This window comes from Phyllostomus hastatus, unplaced genomic scaffold, assembly GCF_019186645.2.
Source record: "Phyllostomus hastatus isolate PE091 unplaced genomic scaffold, TTU_PhHast_1.1 phas_contig_40, whole genome shotgun sequence".
Taxonomy (NCBI): domain Eukaryota; kingdom Metazoa; phylum Chordata; class Mammalia; order Chiroptera; family Phyllostomidae; genus Phyllostomus; species Phyllostomus hastatus.
In genome coordinates, this window is record NW_025333872.1 from 56911627 (window position 1) to 56923011 (window position 11385).

Sequence of the window (11385 nt, forward strand, 5' to 3'; positions counted from 1 at the left end):
CCACACATGACATGCTCACACAGTGAAGTACTATACAACCATGGCAAGGAGGATGCCACATTGTGTGAAGATAGTAATGCTAATTTAACACCAACCATTAAACGTAGTGTTGGGAGAAGATAACAAATCACTGAAGACTATGTAATGCTTACCTCTGTTTATATAAAGTTTTTTTAAAAAGGAAAACTTCACACTATAACATTTAGGGATACATACAAAAGTAGTAACATTTTAAAGAAAGCAAGCAAATGAGCAAAGTGCAATGCAGGGTGGTGCTTATTTCCAGTTTGTGTCAGTGGGGAGGGGAGATGCAGTCCAAGAGGGCACTACGGAGTCTCCTTACAGACAGTACTGAGATTTTTTTAATGTGGCTGTTAGAATATGAGCATTCATTTTATTTTATTCTTTAGAATGTACAGATACATTCACACAGTATTTCATATGTGTGGTACATTTCATAATCAAATGTTAGATATGTTGTTTCCAGGATGTTGGCTAACATAGCAAGACTCAGCCTGTCTCTTTTGCCTTTCTTTTTTATAATTAATTAATTAATTAATTAATTAATTTTAGAGGGGGGAGGGAGAAAGAGAGGTAGAGAAACATTGATGTGGGAGAGACACATCCAATCTGTTGCCTTCTTGCATGCCTCCAACTGGGGACTGGCCTGCAACCTAGGCATGTGCCCCAACTACAACCAGTACCTTTTGGTTCACAGGTTGGCACTCTATCCACTGAACCACACTAGCAGGACTCTTTTACCTTTCTTCTTCAAGGAAAAGTCATTAGAAAACACCATTCTCTTACTGATTTAGATAGAATCCATCTCTGAATCTAGTGTTCCTTCTTTGTGGCTCATGACTACCGTAATATGGATCTGGTACTGTACTTGTCTCTGTTCTGCCATTATCAGGAGTCTTATTTCTGTAGTTTTCTGGCAAACTAAGTCCGGGCTTAGCAAGATTGTCATCCTCCCTTTCCAGCAATGTTTGCTCAGCCAGCAGTGTAAAGGAAGGAAGAAGGAAGAAGAAAGAGGAAGAAGAGGAACAACAACAACAACAACAACAAACTTAATTAAAATCAGATCCCCAGGAGCTTCTTTACTCTAATTAAGTTCACTTTGAGTGAGTCCAAAAGAATTCTTTCTGAAAGACAGTAACTCAAGGCCCTGAAAGCTAACCAGAAGTGATGGTAAGGCCTGATTCAGTATGTCACCCTTTCATGGGTGGACCTTGTCAGAATCACCTACTGTTCCGCTCTCTCTGAAGACCTTGATCTGTACAATAGAAATGATAAGCAATCATGCTGATCGTTCTTAGAAGCTATGGTCATATGCTTTCTACTAATAGAAGTGCCCATCATTGATTCTGTCTAAACCTACACATTGCTGTTAAATGATCCTTTAATTTGAACGTCTCATCACTCTGACCCATATTTGGATTTTCTTTTTTCTTCCTAATAATGCAATATTTCAGTCTTTACAGCCTCACTCAACTTTTGCTGGCATGGACACACTCAGCATTGTCATACTTGCCAATAAAAGTCAAATACTATATATTTTTGGTAGGCTTTAGTAAGTTTCATATAAGCAAAAGATCCTGTCATTTATTTGATTTAAACTTGCAAAGACATCAATAAACTAAAAGAAAGCACACTGGGTATTGATGGAAGAAAAATATTGATTCCCAAATTTATCTTCTGGGAATTCAAAATACACAATGGAGTAACAGCTGTTTTAACATCGGAGATTAGTAGAAAGTTATTATTGAAATTCAAAGTTGTGACATCTTTAGATAAATATTTGTCCGTGTTTTTCACAGCCTCTGACTCAACAGAAATCGGAAAGGGTTCATAGAGTGGCCCAGACATGATCGTTTTAAATCTTCAGCTGTGGTTGCAAGGGAGCCCAGGTCGGATTCTGCGGGCAGGTCATCTGCTGCTGTTGCTCCCTGATGCCAGCGTCTAGCTCTGCCTGCCTCCAGCCATGTTTCAGCCTGGCCTGGAAGGCTTTCTTCACGCGTCCTACTGAGCCTGCCGCAGAAGGAAGCTTTCCTCTCACTGCGCCCGCCCGCCCAGAGGGGTGCCAATACTCTGGCCTGAGGCCGTTGCAGGGAGGGTCCCTCTAGTACCTCCTAGCTATGGAGGACTTCGGTTCACAGCCTTAGAGCACACAAGAGTGTGAATTGAGGACAAACTCGCTTTTGTCTGCCTCCTATCGGGAACATAGTAGTTGTTCAATTAACGCCTGATGAACAGTCACAACTCGGGCAGCCTAGAATACCAAGGGGGAGTCTGTTTCCGTTCTTCCTAAATCAACTCTACCCCCTGGTGCCCGCAGCCCTCACCTCGGTCTCCGTCACCACCCTCCCCTTCAGCGTCTACGCGGCCACCAGCCCGGGCAGGGACCTCAGCTCCTGTAGGCGCGGCAGGAGGGCGCAAATGTCGAACTGAGGGTGGCGGCGGGGGCCGGGGCAGGGACTGCCAGACTCGCGTCCCTCTCCACCGCAGGCTCCCCCACGCCCCTCTTGCTCCAGCTAACCACAACCGCCCCCCAGCCTCCAAAGCACAGGGAGAATCTTGGCCGCGGCCCCCTCCCCCGTCTTATAAAAAAGAAGTTGACTTTTGTTTGGAGTTTGTGAAAAGTGGGGCTCCGGGCCCAGTCAATGGGGCGCCCCGCGGCGCGGGCTGAGTGGAGCCAGCGCGAACCGCTCAGCCGCGGCCCCAATTAATCCGCCCTTTGTGCGGCCCGCGCGGCCGCCCCCGCCGCAGCAGCACCCGCGGCCCATTGTCCCGCCGCGCCGGGCCGCGGGATTTACCATTTTCAAACAGCCGGTTTTGTCCCGGGCAGTTCGAGCGGAAGTTTCTCACTGACAATTTGCCCCAAATAGATAGATTTGTCAGAAGCGACCTTCGGGAAAGAAGCAAAAAGCCACTGGCCTAGAGATTGGTCCGGAGACGGGCACAGGGCGTCCGCGGCCCCCGCGGCCCCCCCCCCCCCCCCCCGGCATCCCCCGCACCCCCCGCACCCCCCGCAGGGCGTCCCGCAGCCCCGCGGGGGCCGCAGTCCCTGGCCCCTGCGGAGCCCGACACTCCGCGGGCCTGACCTTCATTTACCCGTCTGTAAAATGGGACAGCTGGGAGCTTGCAAGCTGGATATCCAGAGCTTCAGCTCAATTAGGGTGGAAGACGTTGTTTCCTCCCTCTCCGCAGCCCCTTTAAAAAAAACTGTGAGCAAAAACCCCGCGAGGCCTCAGCGCCCAGTGACACGGCCTCGAAGGTGGGTCCAGAGTAGCGAGTCCCGCGTGGCGCCCGGGCTGCTTCTCCTCTGCCCTCCGGCTCCTCCGTAACAAAGACGTCAACCGAGCTGCATCACAGGTGGTGCCTTTGAAAGGCTGGCTATTGTGCCCTCATAAGTCAAGATATAAAACGCTTTGTACCAAACCGCTCGTGATCTGGAGCTCTCAACTTGGGAGTCGGGCTGTGATTTTTTTTTTCCCACCCACCAGAGCCGCTCTTCTCCCAAATGACCTCACTTAATAAGCAACATCCAAAAGCGGGGGTGGGGGGTGGAACTCACATGCTGTTGATGAAAAGAATACTTACCGATTTCTTCATACTTCATGGCAAGTGTGAGTCCTTTAAAATACAGTCTCATAGCAAACTGAGCTGTGAATTTTAAGCAGAACTGAATTGTATTAATCAATTGATGGCTTGATCACTGGAGTTGAAATACAAAGGTTGGGACTCCACAGCGTCTGTTTCTGCTGCACTCAGGCAATCCCTTTCTTTAGTCTAGATTGAAAGTCCTCTGCTAGTTGCACACGAGAGAAAAATTGAAACAAAAAAAATCTGTTTTTTGTTTATCTATCAGGTGAATACGCACTTCAGCATCTCACAGAGGAAACCCTAGGTGGTCTTTAACAAGGTTTCAGTGGTTAAGAGCTACAATTCAGAAGAGATGACAATACATACACAGTGTCAATAGTATTTAAACAAACATCCCAGACAACAGAATGATGGTTATTAACTATGATGCTTTGGGCTTCTGACTAATTTCCCATGCCTGTCTGCAGCCAAACAGCTGCAGGATTTCCCCCCACCCCAATAAACTGTTTATGTGCATCGTTTTAAAAACTGCATTTAACAGTAATATCCTTCAGCATAGTCCCTCTGTGTGGAACAGAAGTGAATAGTTTAGTAATAGTGATGAATGAAGCCAGTAGCAAGAATGTCTTTCATGCCAAAAGAACTCTAACCACTCTGCTAAAAACCAGCTCCTTGAAAAGATTCTACATTTCCCAGATGCTGTGTGCCCTGTAGTACATCCATTACATACAGCACATGCAGTACATACAGTCTAAATAAATGCAGTTTTTTAGTCCTACTCACACCTGTGGTATTTTCAAAATCAATTAAATTGTGAACTGTACTAAAGTGTACCCTCCTAGGGTTTGACAATATTAAAGAAATCCAAAGAGAAAGTAAGTTTCTTTTGCATAATTCCTTCCTCACTTGCAGACAGATATTAAGTTTTAAAAATTACTTTAGTAATCAGGACATTAAAATGAATGCATTCCTTCTACACTCCAAACATGCAACTCCAATCATTATTCAGCTAATGCAACTGTAAATAAATATACTTAGGGATTGCATATTAGGGACTCCAACTATATGCAATTATGAATACTTGGGTAATTATACATTATTTTAGCTAATCACAAATGCATGGGCTAAAGTTGAATTACCTCCAGTGTTTTTATTGTTGTTTAGCATTTATTAAGCATTTGCTTTGCACTAAAAATGGCCAAAACATACCAAAGAATCTCAGCCTTCAAAAAGAAAGCATCTAAATATTTGTATCTTATCTATAGAGCAATACACATATGTTGGGTGTGGTGCATGTGGGTATTTCAACTATCTCATTATTCAATGTCCTAATCTGATAGAAACATTAGATTTCAAATCACTGTTTCATCTATTCCAAATTCATGTCGATTACACCTGACATCTTAGAGACTGGGAGAAGTGTCTGCAGCCTACCTCCTGAGTAGTGAACTGCTATACCTGAAAGGCCAAATCCTCCTCCTCCCACCAGGCAATCATCTTATGCCCTGAAGCATGAGATCTGATTACCCCTATCATCATCTTAGCTTGCATAGATACAGATGTTATTAACGGCTGTAGTTTATCCAACCCTTTTTTGAAACGCAGCTGCAGCATTTGACTTGGGGACCTCCTGTGAATCCCACTGGTTGACTCTGTCTTGCACAAAGCACGTGGGGTTTGGGGGAGGGAGAAGCGAGGGGGGGTGGGGAGGTTTGTTTTGTTTTGGAGGGTTTTTTTTTATTTGAATCACACTTCTCTAAATAGCCACTCTGCATCTTTGTAAGTGATATGAATTCTGAAATTACTTACTAGGATAGGAGGCCAACCAACAGACTACTGTGAGAACTAGGTCATTTAGAAACAAAGCATACTAGAATCTATGATGTTTTCACTGCAATGGCAGAGATCAAATGTAAGGTCCTGATATACTTATTCATGGGAAAAAGCATCATAACTATTCTCAAATATGTTAGCCACATGTATATTATACCACATTTATATTATATTATAGTATAGTATACACATTATACCGGGCTACCCTGTTTTATATAACAACTGTTTCTACTAGTGTTGAAACAGTAATCTGGACAGAGTAGGGGTGTTTTTACAATGTGAAAGGCCCAAATTGGCCATCCACACTGATCAAATTCAGTGATTAATCTAATCATTGACCTTTTTTCAGTATTTACTATTAGTGACTCTAAGCAGTACCTGTTGTAACTCACATGATCCCCTCTACAAAACAGAAAGAGACCTTAGAGGTTTTCTATCCACTGGCACACAGAAAAAAATTTTAAATATTGGCAGCGAGGAAATTTGAAAAAATGAAAACCTGTAATGTGAAAGAGTTTGAGGTTTCAGAAATACTGTACCATTACTTCAAGATGCACAAAACGCTTTTCTTAATTCTAATTAATTCACTCCTAAGAGAGTGAAATTACCTTAATTGGAGCTTCTAGAAGTCCTTCTGGAAAAGGGGAGGCAGCTCAATGCAGTGCGATTAGTATTTCAAAGAGTATGAGATTCCGCATCGAGGATTCTGGCTCCTGTGGTTGGCCTCTGTCTCTAAATGAGTGACCTAGGACCAGCTTTGTCTCTGCAGGTCTCAGTTTCCTCACCTGTAAAACGGTGGAATTAGATAAGTATTGATCTCTATGGTCACTTTTGACTGTGTGCTCTGTAATCCTGGGTCAAATGGAAGCCAAGTCAGACCGTGTAATTCACAGGAAATTGGGAGGTTAAAGAAGGCTTGCTGGCCTATCTCTCCCTGGATGTTGTCAGCTTTCTTGTTTCTTTGGTCATTCTTTTGTTATAGCCCAAAATGACCTGCACTGCTTCCTAAGATTTGGCGGTCTAGAGGACCTGTTCCTAATCCCTCTGGGGCACAGTAAAAGAAAGCCAGCTCTCCCTCTTCAATACCATCAGGGTGGTCACTCATACATCCACATTTATAAAGTGCTGCTGCGTGCCAGAGTGCTCAATGCTGGGGATCCAAACATAAACCCACCTCTGCCTCAAGAAGCTCCCTGTCTTGCTGGGTATCCCTCATGTCTCCTTTTTACTCTTGCCATTAGGAAACAAGAAACAGGCGGCTTTGTCTCTGTTGACCTATCTTCCTGGGAGAAGAGAGGGAAACTACATTATTTCCTTGCTCCTGGTAATATCTCTGATTGTTTTTGCTTTAAATACATCTCAGGTGAATCATCTGATAGGGAGGGAGCCCAGGTCCCAAATTAAACCAATCGGACAGGAGAGCCATGGTACGTTCTTCCTGGAACAGGGCAGGATATCAATAAATAAAATATTTCATGTAAGAAATAAAGTAACAGATGAGAGAAGATATTTCTATTTGATTATTCTTGGGGCAAAAAGCATGTCAAAGCTCAGAGATCCTGTAGAAGGTGCCAATCAGCAGTCTGCCCTTGGACCTGAGTTTCTGCTGCTGATGTGACCTTGAGGGACAGCGTGAATAAATGCAGGGGCATGATTTGTTATTTGTTAAGCGGTGAGGGAAGGAGCCTCTCCCACATACTGTGGTCTTACTACTATTGCTCTGAACAGTGTTGTCTTCCCACTGGTGGGGAGTAACAACAGCTCTTAGTCACCACGGTCCTGGAGAGTGTCAAGGAGAAACTATGCTACTCAGCACTCTTGGGGTTCTAAAACACCTGTGTTTCTCTTTTGGACGGTTCTGTTTCTTTTCTGAGCACAGTTATACAGAAGCCAAACAGCTTGAAAAGAGGTTCACAGCAGAATCAGGAGCAAGCCTGAGGAGGCCGTTTCTTGTTGTCACTTAGAAGCCCTCACTGAGCGCCTGCTGTGTGCTAGACACTGTGCTCCGTGGCCCACCTTTTTTCTCACTCTCCATCCACTCGGGGAAGCAACAACCAACCACAGGTCAAGTATGCCTTGGAAGAAAATGAAAACCAACTTTCTCCTTCGTGTAAATAAACAAACGAATAAAAACTTGTACCAGTGTCTTTCAGAGATGGAACATCAGCCCTCAGCCAAGCTCAACTGGTAGGTTTCCCCAGCCATTTTCTGGTCTGAATATTTCTCAACTCCACTCAGCAGTGAAGTGAAGGCCATTTTAAAGGAATGCGGCTCTAGAGGTTCTAGAATGGCCTCTGACAGGGAGTCATCGCTGGTTGGGAAAGGGGCCTCTCTTCCACACCAACTTCATCAGCTCTGCTTGCCGGTGAGAAAGCTTTTTCCTTCTTCTTTGCTGTCTTAATTTAGAAGCATCAGGGGGACAGTAACAGAGAAAGATGACATGTTAGAGGAGCTAGTGAACTGAGAGCTATAGGGGTCAGACCCAGATATCGTGGTGCCCTGCACTCCCGTGCCTCTCACACAATCCAGTTAAAAGGACTCTACTTCCCTTTTTAACTGGATGTGAAATGGCTTTAACCGGAGAGTAAGCTGCAATACAACACAGTTTTCAGAGGCAGTAAATTTGCCCCACTCAAGTCTGGCTTCCCATGGCACTCCCTGACAGCCGGCCCTACTCCACCCTGGTTTAGGATCCCTTGTATCTTTCCAGAAAGTTCTGCATTTTAGTCTACTCCAAAGCTCTTACCATCTTTTATGTGCCTGGTCCCCCTGTAACCTCCTTGAGAGAGGGGTCATGTCATTAATCTCTGGCACATAAGGGGTGCTCAGTAATTGACAAAGGAGGTGGATTGGGGGATGGACATAGAGACCCCTAAATTCCATGGTCCTTCTCCTGTTCTTATTTCTTATATCCTGGACCAAAATGTAAACATCTTGGAATAAAAGATTCCTTCCCTGTGTTTTTGCCTTTGGTTTGTTCAAGAGCTAAGAGGCTCATAAGAGGCTACCGAGGAAGTCAGAGGCTATGTTTGCACTTAGAAGGGTGTAGGAACCTGTTGGGTATGGTTCCACTCACTTCCCAAGCCGACTCTATAAACCAGCAATTTTCGGCCTTTTCCACCCCATGGCACTAATTACTAAAATTCTGAGGCACATCGAAAAATATATATTTTTGCCAATCTGACAAGATGGGTATAACTTTGATTCCTTCATACAGATGTCATTTTTTAATTTGACAATCAAAGGGAAAAGAGGTCAGTGCCCCTGACTGAAATAGTCAGGCACTGCATATATTGAAAATTCTTGTGGCACACCAGTTGAAAATCACTGCTATAAACTGAAGATCTTGCCTCTGTCAAAAGGTATATATCTGAGATAGGCAGCACTGGTTGCTTATCAACCATTTTTCTTAGTGGACTCACAAGAAAAATCTTTGAAAGTTAAGGTTGAACAGGGCACAGTCCTCTTACATATAAGGATCTGGCACCCAGAGAGGTCTAGTCACTTGCCCAGATTTACACAGCTAGTTGGGACAGAATCTGAACCCCCACCTTCTGGCTTCCAGTCAGCTTGGCCTTACTGTGCTTCCAAAAGCTTCTTGGGAAATCTGCAGGGGACGTTCCTCCTTCATGCATTCCCCCACCATTTATGCAAGCAGTGTACTGGAGCCTGCAGGTGGGAGGATAAAAAGTTACAGTCCCTGCCTTACACAGGCTGTAGACCCTGGGGGTCTACTCCAACCCCCCAGGTCTCTACACCTTAGATCCCAGTTCCCTGTGGCCGGCAGCAGTTCTCATCAAGGGAGTGGAAGCAGGCCAGCACTCTGGCTCAAGGCCCCTCCTGGACCTGGTGGGTTCCAAGCCCCAGCCCCTCCCGCCTACCCTGGATCTTGTCGCTGCCATTGCCACCAAACCGATCATGCCAGAAAGTCATCATGATGATTTCAGAACTGCATTGTGATTTATGCAAAGCGCGAGGATAATTACAGCTGGGAGGGCAGAACGCAGTAGGAACATGCTGAGGGTGTGTGTATGCGCCTTTTGCCAGGGCTGGGGTGTGTGTGTGTGTGTGTGTGTGTGTGTGTGTGTGTGTGTGTGTGTTTGCGCTCGCGCATGCGCCTATGTGTTTCTATTCAGTGGACTTATTGACATTCTGCTTGATTAGGTGCTGGTATCAGGAGAAAGAGGAACATTCCCATTTTGATTTTGAAACAATTTGGTGAGCCTCAAAAGTATTTCCCCAAAGTTTTGATGCCTACAAATACACCAGCAGGGTAAAAGTGTGGGAGAGTATGGCCAGGTGTAGTTTGGACCCCTCAACAGCCACAGTCCTCCTACCTGCCAGCCCCTGCACCCGCGAAGCGACTTCTAGATTTCCTTTTCACCACAGACTCCTAAATGTTTCCCGCGAGACAGGCCAAGGTCTACTGTGACTCCGGCCTTCTTCTTCGCTCCAGATAAGTTACTTGGACTCTTGAAGCTCTTTGTCTTTAACCCCCACCCACCCTCTGAGTCCACGTGATGATGGTGGCGGTGATGGCGGCAACTGGGTTTCTGGCGGGAACCAGAATGCCCGGTGGCTCAGCGGTAACTGAGTCTAAAACCCCGCCCGGAAATAACTTCCTTCTCTGAGTACTGGGTTCCAGTGTGCGCTGTGTCGCCGGCGGGACTAGCTCTGCTCAAGCGTCTGCCCAACTTGGCTGTCAAAAAATGTTGTTTTCTTGTCCTGCCTCCTGGAAAACAAACAAACAAACAAACCTCATTTATGGCTTTGTCCCATCATTCCCTCATCTTTTTTCAATTCAAAAAACCGAGGATAGGTAATTTAGGAGATAGTCGTCCGCCTTCTTGGTCTTTCTGGATGTCCGCAGCCCTCGAATCCTGGTGGCTGCGCGACACTAGAGAGGACCGCGGGCTTGGATGTGTTTGGTGTGCGCGGCCCGGCGTTCCAGGCCCAGCCCAGGCCGCTACAGAAAGTTGCAGTCACGTGCTGCTGCTGCTGTTGCTGCTGCTGCTGCTGCTGCTGCTGCTGCCGCCGCAGCCCGGAGCGCACAACCTGTGCCCTGAGCTGCCTTTGCCCCGGAGCTGCTGCGCCCTCTGAGGGCTGAGGCTGGGGAAGTGGAGGGGCGGAGGACACCTGCAAACACTCACTTGTACACGCCTACTCTGATCAAAAGACCGGTTTGACAACGAGTCTGAAGACAGTGGGGCTGAGGTTGAGCGGGCAGAACTGCAGAGTACTGGCTTGGGTTCTCCTTGAGCCCCCGCCCCCGCCGCCTCGCGGGGGGCCAACGCGCGGTGGAGGACTGGCGAGCACAAGGCGTGACCCCTGACCTCTGGCCGGACCTACGCCCTGAGGAGAGGCTGGAAAGCCCTAGTTCGACAAGTTCAAGCGTCTGGGAGAGCTTAAATAAGAATTAATCTCTAGGCGATCAGAATCTCACCGGCTGCTTTGGCGTGCGCTCTCCCCGCGCTGCGCAGGAACCAGGACGCGAGAAGCACAGGAATTCCCGGCAGGCGGGGATGGGAGAAGCTTGCTGAGGCGAAGGAGCGCTTCACAATCCTTTGGCCTGGAGAGAGGGAGCCAGCAAAGCCCACGGGGAACAAGCCGCAGGAGAAAAAGCTTTGCCCTCCAGCCACCCCAGTGCAGATAGTGGAGGTAACAGGAGTTTCTCCTGGCTCCGTAGGGACTCTGCTCTGGGAAGCGGGCGGCACCCTCCCCGCGGCTGGTGCCCAAGCGGACAGCGCGAAGGCCTAAGGAGCTCGAAGCCTCCGGCAGACGCCATCCCAGCCCCAAGTTCCCAAACGGCGTCCTTAGCTTTAACTTTCCATAGATAGTTACAAATGAATAATTACTCACCTCGGGCCAGATCCAAGTTTTACCCAGCAGAAGGGGCGCGGGACCAAGAAGGGACCAACTCACTTCACCACATCCGGCGCGCCCCAT